This window comes from Lactuca virosa, chromosome 1, assembly GCF_052849685.1.
Source record: "Lactuca virosa cultivar CGN04683 chromosome 1, Lactuca_virosa_CGN04683_v6, whole genome shotgun sequence".
Lineage (NCBI taxonomy): Eukaryota > Viridiplantae > Streptophyta > Magnoliopsida > Asterales > Asteraceae > Lactuca > Lactuca virosa.
This window is the reverse complement of record NC_136426.1, coordinates 200,806,781-200,832,533: the sequence shown is the minus strand read 5'-3', so window position 1 is coordinate 200,832,533 and position 25,753 is coordinate 200,806,781.

Below are 25,753 nucleotides of genomic sequence, written 5' to 3'. Positions count from 1 at the left end.
GATTGGATTTTTCTAGTCAACATTCTGCTCAATAATTCCAAGGAGTATGAACCGATTGTAGAACATTTAAAAAGAATGTTGGGATCCTATATCCATGAAGTTGCAACAATGGATCAGGAGATAGCAAGAGTAATGAACAAGAAACCGACGGTCAAGCCTACTCAAAAGCCCGATGATGTGAACAAGATGAAGATTGGGCAAATTGACTCAACTCATTTAACTGTGATGTTTACGAAGGGTGATGCTCATAAGTTCTTGTTCGCTTTTGTAGATAAACATCTATTTTCTACTGACTGCTTGGAGCACATCATCAATTTGATACATCGGTGCAAGCAGAACTCGGATACTAATAAGAAATATTTTACTGATATGCTTCGGTGGTATATCACCTTTCGGTACCATCTGTTAGCTATCATACCGAGAGTGTTCAAGACGGTGAAGAAGCCCTCGGTTCCTAAACAAGGTTGAAGTCTCGGTTCCGAAGACGTAAAGGGGTAGATTGTTGGGGCTTATTGTGTTGCGTCTTAGGGCTTTTTGTATATATCCGGATTGGGCCTGTCCATCCGTGATTATCTCTTAGGGTTAGACTATATATATGCATGCATGTATGCATTATGTTTTACACGTCTTATTAATTACGCTTGAGTTTTGTAACCCTAAACACCTCTACAGTCGAAGTTCTTAATCGAGCTCTTCTGAGGTGTTGAAGCATTAATCATACAACGTATTCAAGCTATATTCTTGTTCACTTTACGTACTTTTTGTTTGCATACTTAGAATCAATCGATCCTGAAAGAACTTCGTTTTAACGGAGACCTTCTCACCAGTAGCAACGATTAAGTCTATTAGGGTTATGCTAGCCATATCTGCATTTCATGATTATGAAATATGGCAAATGGATGTCAAAACTTCTTTCCTTAATGGGATGTTGGCTAAGGATTTTTACATGAGTCATCCAGAGGGTTTTGTCGATGCAAAGTACCCTAATAGAGTGTGTAAGCTTGAGAGATCCATTTATGGATTGAAACAAGCATCTCGTTGATGGAATATTTGTTTCGATGATAAAGTCAATGAATTTGGCTTTTAGCGAGGATGAGTCCTATGTATATGTCAAGGCTAGTGGGAGTATAGTTAGCTTCTTGGTATTGTATGTCGATGACATACTACTCATAGGAAATGACATCCCAACCTGGCAGGAGGTTAAGTCCTGGCTTAGGAAGTGTTTCGCTATGAAGAACCTTGGATAAGCTGCCTATATTCTGGGAATAAGGATACTGAGAGACAGGAGAAAGAGACAAATTGGACTTAGTCAAAGTACTTACTTCGATAAGGTGCTGAAAAGGTTCAGCATGCATGATTCCAAGAAAGGTGACTTGCTAATCCAGTGTAATGCCAAATTGATTAAGACTCAGAGTTCGAGTATAGAGGCTAAGATAGATGAAATGAGTCATGTACCATATGCTTCCGTTGTGGGCTCAATCATGTATGCTATGACTTGTACTCGCCCTGATGTGGCCTTTTTTTTTAGCATGGTCAGCAGATATCAAGGGAACCCCGAGAAGGCTTACTGGACTGCGGTGAAAAATATTCTCAAGTACCTACGGAGGACTAGGGACTAGGTCCTTACCTTTGGTGGGAGTGATGACTTGAGAGTAGTAGGGTATAGCGACGCTGGCTTCCAGAATGATAGGGACAATTTCCGCTCTCAGTCAGGTTGGGTCTTTACCCTAAATGGAGGAGCAGATACTTGGAAAATTTCCAAGCAGGAGACAATAGCTGATTCAACTTGCGAATCAGAGTATATAGCAGCAAGCGAGGCGGAAAAGGAGGCAATATGGCTAAAGAAATTCATTGGAGACCTTGAAGTTGTACCAGCTATAAAGGAGCCAATGGAGATTTTCTGTGATAACAAGAGTGCAGTTACCTTAGCCAAGGAACCAAGGGATCACAACAGATCCAGGCACATCGAAAGAAAATACCACTTCATTAGACATCGCATAGAAGAAGGACTCCTCGTGGAAAAGAGGATATCATCATATGAGAACCCAACATATCCCCTCACGAAGTGACTGAATAGGGTTAAGCTTATACAACATGCGAGGCGCATTGGGCTGATAGTTGATATTAGTTTTAGTAATTAGATAGCTTTCGAAACTTTTAATAGTTGAAATGTAATTGACATTTGATGTTTAAATAAAAGGTGTCTTTATTTACTTGTATGATACTATCTCGTGTCAATCATTTACTATTGTTTCATTTTGCATGTTTTAACTTCCAAATAATTATGTTATGGTATATCATATTATTCAAAACTATCCACAGTCGTTCATACTTTGGAAGTAGGTGTTGAAATAAGACTGTCATGAATTGGGTTTGTAGATTTTTCTGAATTGTATTAGTCATAGCAATGGTTGCTGCAACATTCATGAGTGCTCATAAGGTCTGAGTATTGGATTCAACCCACGCTCACTTGTATCACTTCATGGAATTTATCTTGAGTGATCGTGAGATGGTAATATCATATAAGTCTTCAAACCAAGAGATATGAGTTGTTGGCTATGAATTGATTGAACATTGATAGTGCGAAACCGCATCAATAAGATGATGTTATAAAACGTGCTATTGTGTTCAACATGATGAATAGCTAGTACAAACATATGAGTCGAAGTTTATCTGTTCCTTTTAGTCCTTGGAGGATTAAAAGTGATATATTGGGCCCCTCAATGATTTTGTTTTGACTTATGTGTTGGGCACAATCAGAACTAAATTGATCTGTTCGATTAAGTTCTATGTCAAACAAATCGGAAATCGGGAAACAAACTGCTGGACAATAAGTACAACGTTGTTCCATGTATTTGTCCGACTGATATCTTGAGAACGGAGGATTATATGATCACTTATCTTAAATGGCACATAATATTTCCACGAGACTTTGAAGAGCTACAATTGCTGGTCGGATCCTGAAGTCATACTTGCAGCCATAGTTATTAGACTTATCCAAGTGGGAGAATGTTAGATAAGGTTTCTAAGTCCATAACTATATTTGGTATGTACTTGAACCGGCTTAGCATGGTCCATTTGGGTTGAATGGCATCAGAACAATTGGATAGACAAAATGAGAAAAGGATACTTGTGATTTGTTAATATATTATAAGTTTTGATATATTAATATGAAATCATATTATTTAATTAGTATTGATCAAGAATTAATTTGTAATTAATCTTGTGATCAAAAGAGACTAATTAAATATATGGGGATTGATTGTGTAAATCATTAATTCTTATATAGTGGGCTTATGATCCATGATTCATTTGATTGAGCTAAACCCCATAGGGTGCTCCATGGATGCTCCATGGAGGTTAAAACCCATGGATCATGGAGGAAATGAAAAGTCATGCACATTAGGGTTTGCATGGTGTAACCCTACATGTGGCAAACTATATAAAGAGCCCCATGGAAAGAAAAATCGGCACTAAGACTTAGAAGTGAGGGCTAGCCGAATTTTGTGCACAAGTGTTCTTCTCTCAAGTTATTCCAAGATTTGTGGTGTTGTGTGAAGCATTTGAGGCATCACATTTGTGGTGCTAGGCTCACAAGGTCTTAAGGAATCCAAGCTACAAGAAAGGTATGTCATTCTACTGGTTTTTTGTAATACATATACCCCATGTTATGCTAGTTAGGATGAAAACCTTTGAAATTGAAAGTTTGCATGTATAATAGAGAAAACATAGATCCAAAGGTTTCTAGGGTTGAATGTACACCATAGGAGTGTTAGAATGCTCAAAACCCATCACAACCGTCGGGTCTTGAACTGCCTCTCATTGACCTAATGTCAGGACCTGTCTAATCCTCCTGCTCCTTGGTTGTTGGATTTGGGGCAGTTTCGCGTAAAATGGCCAGTTCCTCCACATCCATAACAAGTATGACTGGCCGGACGTTATTGTTGTTGTTGTTGTTGTTTGGCAGTTGGTTCTATTGGGGTTGAGATCTGCAGTACCGGGCAGTGTGCCCCTAGCGGTTGCAGTTGGTACACTTCTTTTCTCTGCACTCGCCATTGTTGTGGTAGTTGCATTTGTTACATTTTGGTAAGGTTTCTGAGTATGGCCTGGTTGTAGTTTGCGCAGATGAGGTTGGAGCAGATGGGGCTGGCGCAACTTGAGTGGTAGCAGCATGGAATGCTATGGTTTGCTGCTTTTTAGAGGATCACTGGTTCTGTCGCCTCTTTCGTTTGTTTTCCCCATTTTTCTTGTTATTCCCTTCCTTCTTGGTCTCAACCTCGACAGTTTTGGTACTCTTCTTGTTGCCATGATTGTAAAGCTTCTGAACTAGCCTTTTCGCACTGTCAAAAGTCTCAGGGTTTTCTGCAATCACATTCCCTTGGATTAGGGAAGTTAATTGGATCTTGAGATGTATGCCTCGATGTTTGAGTTTTGCACTGTGAGGTTCCATTACTCTTGTTCTAGTTTCCCTATTTCCCTACGGGGACAATATTCTGCCATCAACATCTTTTTATGTTCTCCCCACGGCATAGTATTTGCGACTGGCAAAGTCATGGCCTTTGCATGACCATTACACCAGGATAGGGCTTGGTCAACATATGTGCGGGCTGCAAACTTCACCTTGCTTTCCTCTGGACATTCACAGATTTCAAAGACAGCCTCGGTCTTTTCAATCCAGCGCTTCAAGGCTATCATGCCACCAGTTCCATTGAATGTTAGAGGTTTGTAATTTGAGAAATCTTTGTAGGTGCATACTTTTGTAGGCCCTTGGTTCATTCCTTGGTTTGAGCTTCCAGATCCTTGACCATTACCGCGACCGTTGTTTCCATTATGAATATGAGCCAATGATGCGGTGACCGCAGCTGATACTGCTGCCTGGAATGCAGCAGAGTATACCTCTGGCGGAGACGGTGGTGGTGGTGGTGTCGTGTTGTTGTTTCCACGTATCGGTCATTGAGGCATCTTCTTTCATGGAACAGGAAGATGGTGAGTACATCGTAGTTCATGGTTTCGAGTTCCTTTGGTATAGAGCGGTTTCGGTGGTTCGGTTGTTCATATAACCGAATTCATACAATATCATGAAACAAGGAAAATAGAACACATATTAGATAACAATATCACAAATAAAACATAGAACCATTTCATTAATGGTAAACTTTGTTGTACAATGCATGAAAATTCACCTTGGAAGGCATACGGTACATAGGGAAAATAAAATCCATCAGCATAACGGCTCTATGAGTAGTGTAGTCACTTAATCATAGAGTCGGTCCTACATGCAATAGTACATGAGAAGACAGAGTCCTATTAATAGAGGTGATGAAGAGAGCAAATCGTAGTCGCGGCGTACGACATCTGGTGGTGTTGATGATGAGATGGATGACCCTGAAGTCTGGCCAAATGATGCTCAGTAGCACGTAGACGGGCCTCCAATGCTGCTTGTCTCTCCTGGTAGTCCCTAACCACCTCATGAGTTAGTCTCTCTGCGTGCTCAACCACAGCCCTCGTCACATCCATCTGACCGGCGGTCGCATGTGCCTGCTCACTTATATCACGCATCTTCCTAACCATTACTGGTTCATGCAGAATTAGGGGGGGGGGGCACACCCCTGCTGTCGACTCTATCGCCAGATCTCATGTGCCCATGGGGGCATAGGGTCGTTGGGTCCCATCCTATGTGGGGGCACCCTAGCTACATATGGTGGATTGATGACTTCGGACTCCGCATCCGAGCCATCTGCATCATCCCTGTCAGACTCCTCCTCCCTGAAGTCCACCACTGGTACTGCTGGTCCCTCTTCGTGTTCCTCATATGGTTCCTCTTCTAGTTCTTCTTCTGGTTCCGGCTCTTTCCATCCTCCATTCCCCTGGTTAGGGAAGTAAGGATCTCCAGGGAGATGAAATCCGACCATAGAGTCTACACAGAACTATATGAATGCAGAAAAATTGATAGCACGCAAGAATACTCCAATAGTATTTTAATTGTTTATGTTTGAATTTCTTAAAACTTTTTGGATACGAGGTTGGTAAGTTTCTAAATTCATTGCCCACCACGATCACTCCCAAACACATTTTAGTCATATTTTGAATAAATATAGTTGATCAGGCTATATGTACCCCTAATACGATTACATAACTACCCGAGTTTAACCGTGAAGTTCCATTCCCCCAAAGACCTTTTCTTCCTATTGTAATAATGCACACATAGGTATGTATTTTATTTTGTTCAGAATATTTTAGTCCCAATGTATTTATAGTTACATATCTTGTATGATTAGATGTGACAACCGTCAAATTCCGTTCAAGTCAAAGTCAACTAAAGTCAACAAGTCAACAAGTCAAACGGGGCAAGAACGGGCAAAAAGGGCTTAAGGACCCGAAACCCTCTTAAAAGGGTTGAAGCCTCTTAGGACCCGAAAGTCCTCTTAGGGACAGAGACCAAGAAGACCCGAACCCGAAGGCTCCAGGAAGAACCGAACCCGAGGGGTCCTCACAGGGCCGAACCTCGCATACACCCACCCGAACCCGAAGGCTACTGTTCATTCGATTCATTTCGGGTCTGACCACTTTCGCTTCTTACTTCGGACCGAACCTTGCATGCGAACCGAACCCAAGCCCTCGCCTTCGCCTCTCACTTCTGGTTCGCCCCTTTTCGCTTCCTACTCGGCATCAGCAAGGACCGAACCTCGGCCTTGGGACCGAACCTCGGTCTAGGACCGAGAGGTCTCGCTGGAAGTGCTTCTTCTCCCGGTTTTCGTCTAGTTTTGCGTTTAAGGCCCGTTTTTAATTATTTTAACGCGGGATTTTCACCCAAAACTTTATTTTAACATATAAGGCCCCATATTTATTAATTATCCACGTTTTTGGGGATAAACCTTATCCAAGAAGAGTGGGTGAAGTACAAGAGGATGGAGTGTTGACTTTGCTTTAATCTATGACACAAGCAACCTCCCATACCCACTCCATGTCACTATTCACCATCAGCCCATACCTAGTCATTTCATGGTACTTTCCCACCCTTTTTTCAGCCATACACTTGGTCAAGGGTAAGAAAACTCTCCTCTCTCCTCACTTCTCTCATTTTCTCTCATTTCACCAAGAAGATCAAACTCTTTCCTCTTTCACTTCCTCTCTCTAGAATTCAAGATTCAAGGGCTGATCTTGGGTTTTTCCTCCACATTTGGTAAGTATAATCCATCCTCCATATGATTATTTCACTTCCTTCTACACAAATCATAGATATGTTACACAAACTCCATCATATTTGTGTTAGATCTTCGAATCTTCAAGCAATCTTCCCAAGTGTTCGTGAGTTGAACACTCCTTTTCTCCATCTTCCATCTACTGAAATCACTCAAGGTGAGTTCACACCCCTACATTTTCATGTTTTCTCAAGTTTTTAGGGGGGGAATACAAGTTAAAACACCAAGAACATAACTAAACTTTTCTAACAGCCTTCATCAGAAAAGTTCAACTCCATTCACGGACTGTTTTGGACAACTTAAACGTTTTGTTTTTTCAAAACTATTTTAGATGTAAGTAGTTCAAGTTTTTAGCTTTAAAATGACTACTTTCACATCTCCATACGATTTTTCTACAATTTATGGTGATTTTTACAAAACTGTCTATCATTTCAAACATCAATCCGGACCAGTCTGTGATTATGGACTTATCCACACAAGTTCGAGGTCACTAAAAATTATGGAAAAATTTATGAACAAACTAGACTCATTTTCCAAACTCTCAGAAGTTACAGAACTTGATTTGGACATTTTATGTATACAAATTTTCTAATAACAGTTACAGAAAACGTTATCAACAGAAAAACACTATCAATTTCATTTCACCTTGTAATATGTTGAGCAAGGTATATATTATTATGTGTTTATGTGTTGTTGCAATATATGACATTTTGTCTTAGTATATAGATATACATCAGTTAACAAATGGGTTTTTGCTAGATAAGCATAGAAATAAACTATGTTAAGTATAAGTTTACGTACATTACTACTACTACCCTTGTTTTGATAAACTATAATAGGTATGGTTTATGTCTCTATTAATAAAACAAACACTTTTCGGAAGTTTTATTCCCACAGAAAAAGGTTCTACACTCACGCACACTACTCGTAAACTTGTTAACTTAAGTTGTGAGACAAATCTCTACCCGTACGTTCGAGTACGGGATATCAATTCCTGTAAGTTACAACCAGAATCTCTTGTAGGGAGAGCGTGATAATTGTGTATAGATCTATATTGGGGTTGACATCCCACACCTCGCTGCTAGCTACAGCCGGACCGGCAGGTCTGCGGGTGACAAGAGTCATAGGATCAGGGCGTCTAAAAGACGTTGTGCAGGTTATCTCTAGTCATAGTATGGTTATAGCGACTCACATAGGGAGCTAACAATACATAAAGTTTATGGGATTTTTATAAAACAAAAGGGGTTTTATGTCGATTTAAAATCACTTTTTTTTATATATAAATAATTACATATATTGCTGTGTATTTTTAGTCTTGGTATTTAAAGACTACACACCATTCATTTCGGGAGTTTTCTCAAATCACAAAGGGTTTTACGCCAATTTGAAACCACTTTTATATGTTTAAGTATGGCAAATACTTGTTATCTCTCAGTCTTAGGATTTAGGACTCCATATACATAATAAAGAAAATATTGGATTTTTTTTTGGATACATACTCTATCGCTTTTACAAGGAAAATGGTTTACTTCTCTAACAAAATATCTTATGAACTCACCAACCTTTGTGTTGACACTTTTTCAAAACTACTTGTATTCTCAGGAAATCATTAAAACAGGTAACCAGGTGCTTTTGAGGATGGGACGATAAATCGTCAAACAGTTCACTTTGTCATCATAATGTAATTGATTTGAAATATGTAAACATATACATTGGTGTAACTTTTTCAATTATATTTATGATGGTTGTATTTACTTGAGCACTATTATACTCGTTGTTGTGATACTATACATGAAGTCCTCCACCCCCGGACGTTTCCGCCATCCTTGGTTTGGGGGTGTGACAGATTGGTATCAGAGCATTGTTTATAGTGAACTCAGTATATCGAACCACATAAGATATACAAACTATAAATGCATTGGGACTAAAGTCTCTGATTTAAAGTTTTCAAAACAATTATACTTTTAGAAATAAATAATTTCTTATTAAAAGTATATATGCATGCATACATACTAAGGTCAGTATCATTCTAGAACAAAACAAAAGTAATGATTGTTGAATATCACAGCTAAGCTCGGGGATGAATAGTCAGTCTTGGGAGTGGCATAGCCTGATCAACTATGTTGGTCCGAAGAGTGATTAGCACATGCCCAAGAATGTTTGTGATATGGCGACAAGTCTAAAAACTTACCGATACTACCCCAATGAGAACATTAAAACAAAGCATGGGTTTAAAAATACTATGGGAGTATTTTGTATTACTATAATTACTTATCTGAGAACTAAATAGATTTTTATCAAGAGGTCAATGATTGCTTAGTGGATACATTAAAATTATATGTATCCAGGACGTCATAGACTTAGAATTTGTGGATCTTTGCTCTACTTCCTGTTCTCGTTGGATTGGGGATTTAGATTTAGAGTCGCTTATTCGAAGGTCTATCCTGTCCCGAATACATATGACTAGTATGCACTAAACAATGTATTGAAGTACCTGATAAAGATCATCTTATAATTATCTAATTAGCACGTCTACTTAGTTATTTCTTATATTCCCTATTCTCGCAAGTACAACATAGCAAGATCCTACTTACCGGACGACCCCTACTTTCCCAATCAGAGAAATGGTGGATGATTATAAGGAGAATCAATCCTCCACGCATAGCAAGGGTTTTTGCGAACCATTTTGACTACATCGAACCTGTGCCCTGTTGGGCAATCGTGATCGAGGGTTGAAGGTCGACATCAATGACAACAACCACCATGTGGAGACCAACGAGGGTGCTATGACCTCAACCACGGGGGACCGACTGACAGAGCCCTCCCGGCGAAGACCCGGCAGATCGCGAACATCGGGGATTAAAACAGGTAGACTACAACCCGAGTTCGGAAATTGCGCGCTACTACAGACCCTACCGTCACACGTACCCGAGACTCGGAAAGAGACTACTATTTCACAAGCCAACATTCTTTTTAGAACCTTTATCGCCGCTCGTGAAGAGGAAAGAGAGTAACGGGGTAGACACACGGCATCCAAAGAGAGGAGGATTGCAGCCAAGCAATGGATTGGCAGGGCTGCAAGGTGCATTGACCTTGCCTCGGACATCACAAGGGACGGATCGTCGTGTGAATCCATACCGCTCACGAAACCTTGTAAATAAGATCATGAATACATGTTGGTGCTACCCTATTCTAGGTTTCAGCACGACACTGCGATTTAAGAAGTTATACAAATCAAGAGATCTAGTTACTCTCAGAACTTATCCTTGCATGGATGTGAGGTAGCCCTACGTCGAGATCAAAAACTTTTGCTGAAACCATAATTACTAGAATCATATTAACGAGATGGGTTCAGGTCATACCTAACAGTCTCGAAGGTTTATCTAGCCTTAACTAATATAACTAAGCATACATCATTTGGTCACCATAAGAGCCTTGCTTGGATCAAATTTCAAGGTTTCACTTGGATACAGAACTACTAAAATACATGAGTTTATCATTTATAGGCTCTCGTTATGAAATGTTTTCAGAACACCACGGAACAACCGAAATACACAACAAAATGAACTAAGATCGATAAACTTAGTTAGAAAACTCGGTACGTATAGCCATTCTAAAGACTCGTTACCATTTCTCCCCTTAACCCTTATGATTGAGGGGGTGCTTTCCTCATAGACCTATGGAGTGCGATCGTTCAGGCACTAATACACCGGGTCCCATCGAAACTCCTCAGCCAAGCGTGTTCGGACAAACATGATTCTAAGATGAGTAAAAGATTAACGCCCGCACGAAACCTACTTCTACTCACTACCATAACTACATCTCGGGAGTGTTAGCAAAAACACTAACACAATGTGCACAATTTATATGTGAATATAAATCGTAAGAATGCACTTGAGATAATTATCCCCACTCACGAAGTCGTTTTTCATCATGAAACAGAGCTATGTCTTCACCAAGAGGCAACCAACCAACTAGCAAGGCGCCAACCCTGCAGATAGACGCTGCTACTTTTCAGGCTGTAGTCACGGCAGCCGTGACAGCCGTCATGGCGCAATTCGATGCTAACAACGCCAGCAGAAGTGGAAGCGGTACTGACAATACAGATTGTGGTAACAATCAGGAACACCAACAGGTGTCTGCCAGCGAAAATACCTTAGGCCACAAACCTACGAACAAGAAGCGGAAGTTCTGGGACAAAAAGAAGTGTAACCTACCACAAAAACTCGCTGGAAGAAAGCAATCCGTAGCTGCACCTGCCATTACAACAGCAGTCACGAAGAACGCCGCGACACTAGCCACGGGGTCTGCCACCCAAACGTCGACCAGACCATATGAGGGAACACTCCCAAAGTGTGTCAAGTGTGGCTTCCATCACAAGGGGGATTGCCAGGAGATGCACTGTAAAAACTGTAATAGGAAAGGGCACACCGTTCGTTTCTGTAGGGTCCCGACCCAGCATCTCCCTTCAATCACCAGCAGCAGTGTAGACCCAGTATGCTACTTATGCGGTGAAATAGGACACTTCAAGAGAGAGTGTCCAACCGAGAAGAATGACGGAGGAGCCGGAGGAGTGTGACAAACGAACCAGCAAGGGTAACAGGGAACCATATTAGGACTTTTGTAATGTTCCAACGACAAAACATTTAAGTATCATATGTTTGTAATGAATTTTATATGCTTGCTAAAGTCCCTGTCTTTCTAAAAGTAGTTAAAATACTCCCTCGTTCAAATCAAACCAAAGACATTCATATATGATCTTAGGATCATTACCTGTAAGATGTGATGGCTTTGTACATACATCGGGGTTAATTATAAACAAAATACTGAAGTCATGAAACAAATAATTCCATCCTGACTCCTATTCCATGTCTAGTAGTAAGAATTAAGTGGGGCCACCCACTCGATGATTTCACCAACATCAACTTACATACGACACTCATATACCGCTCAGTCATGGAATGACCGTCAAGGGTCATGACATCAAGCGTCATTCTAGCTATCGGAACACCCTGAAAAGAAGCACGAGATACCCTATCACTCTAGCGATCTCTTCTTATGAATACAGCTTAATGCATGTTATCTAAAAAGATATTGTTGTCATCATCCAATTTTGATTGATATAGCCCTCGTCTTCCCGATTTAACGACTACAAAAGAACCCTTCACCTAACCCTCAAAATATTGGAACCTTTATCTCCCACAAACGCGTCCAGCACTGATCTCTGGGTCATCTCTTGCTGTGAAGCTCTAAAACACGCACCAGAGGAGTGTTATACTTCCCGAAACCTTATCACAAGCATTTACCAGAGACCTTCGGGAATGTCACGCATGCAACAGACAAGGTTCAAGCACAAAAGCTTGGGATGAATACGGTTAGTCTACCACTACTATGTGTATACACGAGGATAAGGTATAATTAAGATTCTACGGACATTGGATGTGTGCTTCCGCCCTATCTCCTGTTCCATGTCTGGTTGTGGATTTGGGGCAGAGTCACCCATCCAACTGTCTTGCCAATCTTAAGCACATACGACCTATATGCGCAAGTTAATGATAGATGGACCAGGTACGAGTCCTGCCATGAACTTCGGGCCAAGGTTGCCCAGGAGGACGAGTGAATGTCCTACCATCCGAATAAGTCTAGTCGCGTAAACCAAACCCTCATGCTTCCAACCAAACTACATGAACTGTCAGGTCAAACCCGTCAAGCTACTCAGCAATGAAATTAAAGAACCAAGTTTCTCACCCTGGAGAGCCCCGGTCTTTTCTTCAAATAGAAAGACAAATTGCTCGAAGGCCCATCGACCTCAGAGGCCCCGACAATATCTCTAGTAGAAACCTTTACTATCAGCCTCGCATAGACAAATAGACCAACCAACTTCAAGGAACGAGGTATCCTTCAGGAGTTGGACCTGGGATCTGAATATCACCAGTCGCGAGTATTGGAGAAGGATGTCCGAGGACAATCCTCCAAATTCGATACGGACACTGCAAGACCGTAGTAATACCCCTCGGATAGGACCAGCCCGCTCGAAGTATTCATGAACGTAATGAATAGGAAATACCATTCTTACTAAGATCAGTTCGTCATTGTCATTGTAGATGACTTGCTTATCTACCCTTGTAGTAAGAAGGAAACCAAGGAGAGCAGCTACAACAAACCGTGGAAACAATATGATCAAAGAAACCTTACCTGAAGTTCTCTAGATACGAGTTTTGGAATTGAGGAGTCGAATTCCTAAGACACGTCATTATAAATGTGGAAATTCTTAAGGACCCTTACAATCGATCAAAATAGTTGAGGAACAGTCAGCACCAAAGGCGTCAACAGGGATACACCAAAATTCTTGGTCTCGCTGACCTACTGTCTTAGTTCCTTTGGAACTTCTCATAAATTACGGAAACCCCTTACGACTTTGACCCTGAAGGGAGCCACCCTTTTCTGGGAAGAGAAGCAAGAGGGAAATCTTTAGAACTCCAGAATAAGAGACCAAATTCCTCTGGAAGCCTCACTCTGGGAAGGCTTAGCACGCTTCGGAAAGCGTGGAAAGCTAAAACCCCAGATAGTTATGCCCTTCGAGATTCTTGTCAGAATCAGCCTATAACTCGCAACTTCATTCTACTCCCGCGAGCTTAGTAAAGTACATTCTACCCGACACGTCCCGAACTTGCAGAAGCACCTATCCGACGAGACTCTTGTAATCCCCCTCGACGAGATCGAGTTCCACAAGAGCCTCACCTTCGTGGAAGAACCGTAGTGACCATGGACCGAGAGGTCAAACGGACGAAGCAACGCCACTTCCCATTAATGAAAGTTCGCTGGGGTACTAACCAAGGACCTGGAGCCACTTGGGAGCGCGAGAATCAGTCGATTAGGAAGTATCCCCACTTCTTGGCTCGATTATTCATGCCTACTCCTTTCCTAAATTCAAATTTCGGGACGAAATTCCCTCTAACGGGGGGATGATGTGACAACCGTCAAATTCCGGTCAAGTCAAAGTCAACTGAAGTCAAAAAGTCAAACCGGTCAACTCAACTAACCCTTGCGTTCTAGGGCTTATGTTATGTAATTACTAAACAACTCGCTATTCTAATGAGAGATCATAAATTGAAAAGTACGTACATCTAGATCTCCTTAACCTAAAACTGTGGTAAGTGGCGAGCCAAACCGATAAAACAATGTTGCATACTCATCGGGAGTATGTAAGATCCTTAAACAAGGCTTAACAGGGTTTACGGACCTATCTTTGCGAAGCCGGACACTCACAAATGTCACACACAAAACCTCTCTCAATCGTGTTTACTCTATCTCTCTTTATCAAGAATCTCTCCCAAATCTCTCTTCGTATGAGAAATCTCTCCAAGTATGTGAAATCTCTCCCAAATCTCTCTTCGTATGAGAAATCTCTCCAAGAATATGAAATCTCTCCCTAATCTCTCTTCGTATGAGAAATCTCTCCAAGAATATGAAATCTCTCCCAAATCTCTCTTCGTATGAGAAATCTCTCCAAGTATGTGAAATCTCTCCCAAATCTCTCTACGTATGAGAAAGCTCTCCAAGTATGTGAAATCTCTCCCAAATCTCTCTTCGTATGAGAAATCTCTCCAAGTATGTGAAATCTCTCCCAAATCTCTCTTCGTATGAGAAATCTCTCCAAGTATGTGAAATCTCTCCCAAATCTCTCTTTGTATCAGAAATCTCTCCAAGAATGTGAAATCTCTCCCAAATCTCTCCCGAATCTCTCTCAAAAATTCCCGTAACTTTTGGAGTCATTCGGGTCATCCCGATCCTTAACCGGGTCAAAAACCGCTTGAAACGGGGCAAGAACGGGCAAAAAGGGCTTAAGGACCCGAAACCCTCTTAAAAGGGCCGAAGCCTCTTAGGACCTGAAAGTCCTCTTAGGGACCGAGACCAAGAAGACCCGAACCCGAAGGCTCCAGGAAGAACCGAACCCGAGGGGTCCTCACAGGGCCGAACCTCGCATACACCCACCCGAACCCGAAGGCTACTGTTCATTCGGTTCATTTCGGGTCTGACCACTTTCGCTTCTTACTTCGGACCGAACCTTGCATGCGAACCGAAACCGAGTCCTCGCCTTCGACTCTCACTTCTGGTTCGCCCCATTTCGCTTCCGGCTCGGCATCAGCAAGGACCGAACCTCGGTCTAGGACCGAGAGGTCTCGCTGGAAGTGCTTCTTCTCCCGGTTTTTGTCTAGTTTTGCGTTTAAGGCCTGTTTTTAATTATTTTAACGCGGGATTTTCACCCAAAACTTTATTTTAACATATAAGGCGCCATATTTATTAATTATCCACGTTTTTGGGGATAAACCTTATCCAAGAAGAGTGGGTGAAGTACAAGAGGATGGAGTGTTGACTTTGCTTTAATCTATGACACAAGCAACCTCTCATACCCACTCCATGTCACTATTCACCATCAGCCCATACCTAGTCATTTCATGGTACTTTCCCACCCTTTTTTCAGCCATACACTTGGTCAAGGGTAAGAAAACTCTCCTCTCTCCTCACTTCTCTCATTTTCTCTCATTTCACCAAGAAGATCAAACTCTTTCCTCTCTCACTTCCTCTCTCTAGAATTCAAGATTCAAGGGCTGATCTTGGGTTTTTCCTCCACATTTGGTAAGTATAATCCATCCTCCATATGATTATTTCACTTCCTTCTACACAAATCATAGATATCTTACACAAACTCCATCATATTTGTGTTAGATCTTCGAATCTTCAAGCAATCTTCCCAAGTGTTCGTGAGTTGAACACTCCTTTTCTCCATCATCCATCTACTGAAATCACTCAAGGTGAGTTCATACCCCTACATTTTCATGTTTTCTCAAGTTTTTAGGGGGGTAATACAAGTTAAAACACCAAGAACATAACTAAACGTTTCTAACAGCCTTCATCAGAAAAGTTCAACTCCATTCATGGACTGTTTTGGACAACTTAAACGTTTTTTTTTCAAAACTGTTTTAGATGTAATTAGTTCAAGTTTGTAGCTTTAAAATGACTACTTGCACATCTCCATACGATTTTTCTACAATTTATGGTGATTTTTACAAAACTGTCTATCATTTCAAACATCAATCCGGACCAGTCTGTGATTATGGACTTATCCACACAAGTTCGAGGTCACTAAAAATTATGGAAAAATTTATGAACAAACTAGACTCATTTTCCAAACTCTCAGAAGTTAAAGAACTTGATTTGGACATTTTATGATTTCTCTACAAATTTTCTAATAACAGTTACAGAAAACGTTATCAACAGAAAAACACTATCAATTTTATTTCACCTTGTAATATGTTGAGCAAGGTATATATTATTATGTGTTTATGTGTTGTTGCAATATATGACATTTTGTCTTAGTATATAGATATACATCAGTTAACAAATGGGTTTTTGCTAGATAAGCATAGAAATAAACTATGTTAAGTATAAGTTTACGTACATTACTACTACTACCCTTGTTTTGATAAACTATAATAGGTATGGTTTATGTCTCTATTAATACAACAAACATTTTTCGGAAGTTTTATTCCCACAGAAAAAGGTTCTACACTCACGCACACTACTCGTAAACTTGTTAACTTAAGTTGTGAGACAAATCTCTACCCGTACGTTCGAGTACGGGATATCAATTCCTGTAAGTTACAACCAGAATCTCTTGTAGGGAGAGCGTGATAATTGTGTATAGATCTATATTGGGGTTGACATCCCACACCTCGCTGCTAGCTACAGCCGGACCGGCAGGTCTGCGGGTGACAAGAGTCATAGGATCAGGGCGTCTAAAAGACGTTGTGCAGGTTATCTCTAGTCATAGTATGGTTATAGCGACTCACATAGGGAGCTAACAATACATAAAGTTTACGGGATTTTTATAAAACAAAAGGGGCTTTATGTCGATTTAAAATCACTTTTTTTTATATATAAATAATTACATATATTGCTGTGTATTTTTAGTCTTGGTATTTAAAGACTACACACCATTCATTTCGGGAGTTTTCTCAAATCACAAAGGGTTTTACGCCAATTTGAAACCACTTTTATATGTTTAAGTATGGCAAATACTTGTTATCTCTCAGTCTTGGGATTTAGGACTCCATATACATAATAAAGAAAATATTGGATTTTTTTTTGGATACATACTCTATCGCTTTTACAAGGAAAACGGTTTACTTCTCTAACAAAATATCTTATGAACTCACCAACCTTTGTGTTGACACTTTTTCAAAACTACTTGTATTCTCAGGAAATCATTAAAACAGGTAACCAGGTGCTTTTGAGGATGGGACGATAAATCGTCAAACAGTTCACTTTGTCATCATAATGTAATTGATTTGAAATATGTAAACATATACATTGGTGTAATTTTTTCAATTATATTTATGATGGTTGTATTTACTTTAGCACTATTATACTCGTTGTTGTGATACTATACATGAAGTCCTCCACCCCCGGACGTTTCCGCCATCCTTGGTTTGGGGGTGTGACATTAGATATGTCGGTTCACTATAAACATTGTTCTGATACCAATCTGTCACACCCCCGAACCAGACGGCGGAAACGTCCGGGGATTGTGTGACTTCATCATGTAATATCATCACAATGTATATAATTGAATCAAAGACAACATCATCATCACACATGAAATATAACAACCATCATACTTTACATCAGGGTGTTGGTTTACAATTTACATTCCAAATGTCAAATGTATGATGATAACAAAAATACACAAAAATCCACTTGTTCTTGATTACCAACCTGCTTAACGATTCCCTGAGAATACCAGTTATTTTGAAAACGGTCAACATATATAATGTTGGTGAGTTCATAAGCATGTTTGTAAGAAAAGTTTTGTATCATTTGTAAACTCCAGAAAATCCGATATTTTCCACAAATTTTTGAGCGTTTTGTTTCAAATCTTGTATTATAGCATGTGTGTTCATATTTTGAAAATGTATAAAGAGAGAGTTCCATAAATTTCTATATTTTTTGTTGCAAGTAAAATGTAAGGTATCTTGTTTGTTTCCCAGAAAATCTAATATTTTTTGTCTGTAAAAGAGTTGTAGTCTTTAAACCATAAGACCCGAGTGTTATAGAAATGAATAACTCGTACGTGTATCAAAAGTATAGTATAGGTATTCCGTAAATTTATCGTGTTGTTAAACTCTATGTGAGTCGTTAAAACCATGCTTGATATGACTGATCTGCCTGTCATAACGTTTTTGGGCGTCAACTTGTTGAAAGTAAGACATTTGTCACCCTAGACTGGCCTAGTCTAGCTGAAGCGAACAGCTCTGGTGCGAGACTGTCAAACCCCGTATAGATCTATACAGAAACTCTCACTCTCCCTCTAGGAGACTCTGGTTATAACTACAGGACTTAAGCTTGTACACTAGGTAGGTACGAATGAAAGAACGTCTCACAAGAACCTTAACTAAATTTACGTGAAAATTTTTTCACATTGTTTACCGTTTTAAAATAATGTTTCGAGTATGCATTTGATTACAAAACATTGGTGATGAAAATACCATTTGTTTTTATCAAAGTGACAAGTATTGTTTGTTATTGGCCTAATTAACATAAAATGTGTCGTGAGGCCCAATAAGAAAATCAATGGGCATATAAGGCCCAAATAACATGTAATGAGAACACAAGGCCCGCCCAATAAGCATGCAAATAAGTATTTAAGGCCTAATAAACATGAAATGAATATAAGAGGCCCATCAAACGTGTAAATGGGTCAATAAGGCCCAGTAAACATGTAATAAGTATACAAGGCCCAATTAAAGTGAAAATGACGTAATTAGCCCGTTTGTTGTCATAATGCTTGTTTTGGCTCAATTACTACCAAAGTGACATAAAAGGCCCACTTTCCTTAGAAATGACCTTTTTTTGGCCCAAATAATGAAGGTTTTTCAATAAAAGTCCACTTTTGTCAAATTTTAATTATTTGGCCCACTAAAACCAAAATCTACAACAAAGGTCCATTTTCATTTCAAAGGACATTTTTAGCCGATTAAAAACCGAAAGTTTGTAAATAAGGCCCATTTTGATAAAAATGATATTTTATGTCCATTAAGGCCAAAATTTACATTTCAAGCCCATGAAACCGTGAATTCCCACATAAGGCCCCTTTTATGAAAAATGACCATTTTAGCCCATTAGAACCGTGAAGACCCAAAATAAGCCCATTTTGTAAAAAATAACACTTTTGACCCATATAAAACCGTGAATGTCATAATAAGTCTTTTTTATAAAAAAGATGACTCTTTTGAGCTCTTTAAAACCGTGAATGTCTTAAAAACCCATTTTTATCCAGAAATGACTCTTTTGAGCCTCTCAAAACTGTTAGTTGTCACAAAAGGCACACTTTTTTGTTTATTTGTCAAAAATGGCCCCTCATTAGGTTTTCTTTTGTTTTAAAGTGTCCTTTAACATGTTTCATCTTTTTTACAACATAATGAGTTACAAAAAGTAACTTATTTTCCTAAGATCTTCAAGACTTGGAAATATATCAAGTTTAAGAGGGTTTAACATATATTCATAACATATTTGCACAACGTATCATGAAAATACACACAAGCATGCATAAGTACTTAGATCTAACACAAAACCAACTTGTATTCTCCCCTAAAACATAGTAAAACCGAAAACAAGGGGGTATGAAGCTCACCTTGGTGATGTATTCCATTTTGATGAAGAAATGAAAGAGAATGAAGGTGTTTTCGGCCTTGGAGTGTTCCTTTGGGAAGACCTTCGAACTCAAGATGTTCTAAGAACCTTAAACATGAATTAAAGGTAGTTATGAGAGTAGATCTTTAACACAAAATGAAATAATCAACTTGAGCTTATATGATCTTACCACAAATATGAAGCTTGAAGTGATCTTCTTTCACACACCTAAAATCACGAATTTGAAGAGGTAAAAGTGAGAGAGTTCTTGAGAGTTTAGAGAGACTTAGAAATGGAATGAAGATTGAAATGGAGGGGGGGGGGGGGAAGGGCCGAGTTTTAGAGAGGAGAGAAATATATTGCCTTGAAGCATGAGATTCTGAGATGTATGTGAGCTTAGATGCATGGATATCCTCCATACAATAAGGAGGTATCAAGTATTTAGATTAATTAAACTTTCTCTTTTTTTTACACACACACATATATATACATACATACATACATACATACATATATATATATATATATATATATATATATATATATATATATATATATATATAACCAAGAATGGAGATGATGGTGAAAAGAAAAGGAACGTTGGGCTAGTATTTAATATCAACCGAAAATACAAGGTCCAATAAGGAAATTTTCGGCCCATTAGGCCCACATTTGTGTTTATGGCCCAAAGTGATAGAAGGAATGTGTTTTCGGCCCATATAATTAACGAAGATGTTTTTCGGCCCAATAAGGCCCATGATGAGTCTTATAGCCTAAAATGCTATTGTTTATTGAATGCGAGTCCAATTAGGGCCCAAATGAGGTTTCTTATCCCAAAAGTATCAAGTTGAGGGTTTATTGGTCCATTAGGCCCAATAAGAGGATCCTGGGCCAATAAAAGTTTGAACCGGGAAGTTAGGGTTTCAAACCCAAAGTTGAGTGAGTGTACTACATTAAATTACGTTTAGGGCTTTACGTGTGAATTTTGATTCGAATTGTTGTTGTTGAATGAATAACATGTATAACATAATACTTAAGGTTACAAGAATTCTCCAAAAGTAGTTACACATGGATAGAATTTCCTAGCCTTAAAGTACTAGTTGTAACATACTTTACACACGTGTCAAACATACTCAACTTTTATAAATTGATGTCATGAAATAACTGATGGGTTTTGAGCATTCTGACACTCCTATGGTGTACATGCAAACCTAGAAAACTTGGATTTATGTTTTCTCTATTATGCATGGAAATACGATTTTTCCAAGGTTCTCATCCTAACTAACATACCATGAGGTACTTGTAATATAAAACTTAGTGGGATGACATACCTTTTTCTTGTGGTAGATTCCTTGGAGCTTCAAGAGCCTAGCACCAATAATGTGGATGCCTCAATTGGAATCACAAATCACCATAACACCTTGGAAAACTTGAGAGAATAGTAATCACACTAGAAATCGGCACACTCTTGTTTTCTCACACACTAGTGTCATTTCATGTGCCAAAGACCTCTTTATATAGTATGGAGGATTAGGGTTACATCAATGTAAACCCTAATACCCATGACCTTTCATTTCAATAGGATCCATGGACTATCCATGCAAGCCTAGCCCAACCTAAATGAGCTTGGCCCATCCTATATATATATATATATATATATATATATATATATATATATATATATATATATATATATATATATATATATATATATATATATATAAGAGTCTATATTTAATTAGTTCCTTTTGATCAGTAGATTAATTCTAAATTAATTCTTGATCAATACTAATTAAATAATATGATTTCATATTAATATATTATAACTTATAATATATTAATAAACCATAGACATACTATTCTCAAAAGACTATCCATACAAATTGTTCCGGTGAAGTGCAACCCAAATGGACCATGCTACTCTTGGGTCGAGTACATACCAATAATAGTTATGTGCTTAGACATCTAATCCAATAGTCTCCCACTTGGATAAGTCTAAAACTATTATTCAAGCATGACTCCAAGATCCCAACTAGCAATCGTAGCTCTTAAAGCCGCTGCTGAACTTTGACATAGTTAAATGACGTGTCCATTAGATAAGGGATCATATATTCCTCCATTCTAGATATCATATGGACTGAGACATGGAATATAATGATTCTCTCTGTCCATTTGTTGTTTCCCGATTTCCGATTTATAACGACTGACTAATTGAACAAATCAAATGGGGTGTCATCACTAAATCATCGAGGGGCCCACATATATCGCTTTTATCCCTCCAAGTGTAAAATGAATGGATAAGCTTCGACTCATATGCTTGTACTAACCACTTGTTGAATCATACATAAAAGCACGTTTTATAACATCAAGTTACTGATGCGTTCTCGTACAATCAATGTATAACCAACTCATAGTCAACAAATCATATCTCTAGGTTTGAAGAATATAAGATATTATCGACTCATGATCACTTGTGATAGAATCCATGAAGTAATTCAAATGAGCGTGAGTTTAATCCAATACTCGAATCTCATTCAAGGAGCACCCATGAATGTTGCAGCAAATTTTCCTACGTCTAAACACTTTAGACATCTACAAGCCTAATTCATGACAGTCTTGATTCATACCTACTTCTAAAGTATGATTGACCGTGGAGAGTTTGAATAATCTAGTTATTCGGAAAGTCAAAACATGCAAAGTGAAACACAAGAATAATACTAATCCTATATGGCCCCAACCACTTTTGAGAGTAAATAAAACACCTTTTATTTAAACACTATATTGATTACTCGTTATTCATTGTATAATGTTTTGAAAAATCAACTTTATACTTGAATCAAAACAACAGTCATGCCATGCTCTAAGCATGCATACTATGTTTGTCCAAACAATAGTTATGCCATACTCCAAGTATGCATAATATGTTTGTCTATGATCCTTACTTTGTGAAATAGACCAATTGAACATGATTCCAATGGTGCTCATTTCAAAATCCCAAATCCTTACCGTAAATGTAAGAGTACCAAATTTCTGCCATTAACTGTAATCTGTTAGATTTTAAACTCATATGCATTTGTCCTCTTGTAATGACTATGCACAAAGGCCACAAAGACTTGGCAACAGACAATACAAAGCATTCCAATTGAGGGGAATTCCATGGAAACGAAGTCTCAAATTCAAAGTACATTCCTTTGAACATTCTTCTTGCATTAAGTTTTCTAATCTTACACAGATTTAATGAATAACTTACACCTGTGAAACATTTCCTCTTTCCCATTCTGACTATCACTTCTGAATAAGAGTTGCCTCCTTTCAGAATATGTCAATATGGTCCTTTATAGAAATTTACACCATACTTCCAACTGTCCATGAGCAACCAATCTCTCGTAAACCTCAGATTGTCCTCTATAATTGCTTAATCATTTTATTCATATCTAATTCTACACCTTTTCCCCTTTTAATGCCTTAGGCATTTGGAAAATTTAGAAAGGATAAATATTATAGCACATGTAATCGATCCTATACCTGAAGCATATGGGACGCGATGCATGATGTCTCACATAAAGACAAGATCCTAGACCAGTCATTTGCTACAATATTTTTATTTTCCATGTTTTCATAATTCGACTATGAAGAGGGTTGCCGTAATTATAATCGAATTTTGAGAGGTTTTGGAACGGGGATAAGTTTCATAACCCGAGAGGGAGAATGGAGGCCCTAGTGGCTGCATGGTTTGAGAGTGGTGTTGATTGGGGGTTCGGTAAAACTCCCCAACATAAGAAACACGTCTTCTGGGTGCTTGATAGCAGAAGTTGGGGAACCAGGTGGGAGTTCTAGTCAAGAATAGAGTTCAGTTCGAGTATTCGGTCAAGGGCGTGCTCGACTCTGAGGGATTTTGGATTGATAGATTGAGGGTTCTGTTAGCTGCCAGGGCTAAGGAATGTATTCAGCACGGGAGTGCAGGTTATTTAGCGTATGTGGTAGACACGCGGGTCAGGGAACAGACCACGGATTTCCGAGAGGGTGGAGGATCGGCATGAGGCCTAGGGTTAGGCTGGGGATATAGTCCACAGAGTAGATCCGGAGTTCGAAGCCCCAAGTGGGTGAGAACAGGATGCATGGGAGAGAGCATCAGGAGGGGGGGTCCAGGGAGATGCTTAACGGTTTAGAGCGGTACGGATAGACTGAAGGCCAGTAGGGTGTACCAGTCAGACCGAAGGCTCGGAGAACGGTCCAGGAAGGCTGAAGGCCCAGAGAGGCGGTCCATACATGTTGAAGGATCTGAGAGTGGTCCAGATAGACTGAAGGCCTAGTAGGGCGGTCCAGTCATGCTTAAGACTCTGTATATGTTTGTAGATCTATGTTCGGGTATTATGTAGGCTGCTATCCTATATCAATCAGAAGGTTTGTCCCCAAGTATTGAACATGTTTCTGGAGTAGGCTGAAGACTCCGGTGTATTTTTGGTTGATCGGAAGTTTTTATTAGTGGTCAGACGTAGCTCAAAAGGGTCTTGGTGATCTCATCAGATTGGAGTGTCTCCGAGGTTTCAGCTTCTGGGAAGGGTTTATAATCCAGTAGGGACTAAGAGTGGATCCATATGGGTATTCAATAGGTTTGGGAAGGTTTGGGATTAGAATATCTTGTCATTCAGGTTTTAGGAACCGGGTTAGATCTTTCTCATGATCGTCTATGGCACTTGGATAGGGTTGAGGCGGTCCTGCTCTATGTAGTAGGCCAAGATACCCGGTGCGGGCCGACTATAAGTCGTAGGCACGAAGGCTCGAAGGGAGCGGTAGGGTTGAGGTGGTAGGCCAACAATCCCTGAGAATTTTGACTTGGTAGTTGAATTGATTAGACATCGTGGTATTCTAATCCGAAGGGGGTGATATGGGATAGATATGAGTGTCGTACTGGTTGGCCGGTAGTGGTAGGTATGTTGATGATGGTTTGAGTTATTGTGATGTTTCTTGGGTTGGTTTCATCTGTGATAGAGCCAAAGCATGTCTGAAGTAAGGAGAAGATGGGTCACTAAAGACCAGGTAGGATGTGAGGCTGATGTGGGTCAGGTAACGTTCATTATGTTGGCAGGAGTTGGTGGCAGGGCGTGGGACTGCTATTTGTGTGTGTATTTTGGTTCAGTAATCAGTGAGGTGTCCGATGTTCGGGTTGTGGGCAAACAAGTTGGGACCAAGGAGGTTTCGACTTCGCTTAAGAAACATCATATAGTAGCAGGAAGAGTTGAAGTGGGTTTATGACTTGGGATTCATGTGTGGTAGTAGTTTTTGTATCGTTATGTTGTTCGTCGCAGAGAGGAGCGTCGATTAGGCCCTTCGAGTGGCGGCGGAAATTAGATATCTGCAAGGTCGGAGTGTTGGGCAACTAAACTGATGACAGTAGTATCGATCTGTCATGGGGAGCATTCCAGTCATGAGTTGGGGGCCGGGGAGGGCATACCAGACTCATGTTGTGGACTCAGAGGCAATCCATACCTATGCTGAGGACCACATAAGGGTATTGCAATCATAGGAGGTAGGCATAGAGATTGTGTTGGTTATGTCTGTTATAGGAGCACGTTCAGGTTGGATGTATTGTTGAAGATTCGGGGGAGTCTTGGTTGTGACGAATCTGTGGATGGTGAGGATAGATCCTTGGATATCTGGTTATGAGTAGACCCGAGTTATGTTCATGGAGGTTTTCCAATCCAGGTTATTCTATCCTGAGGATGACCGGACCCTATGATAGACTGGATTTGATATGTTGGTATTCGAACCTGGGGGTTAATTGGGCCAAACATGTAAGGGATACGAGGGTATTCCCTCCTAGGGATGCTTGGAGCCGTCGTAGGCTCACTTGGTAT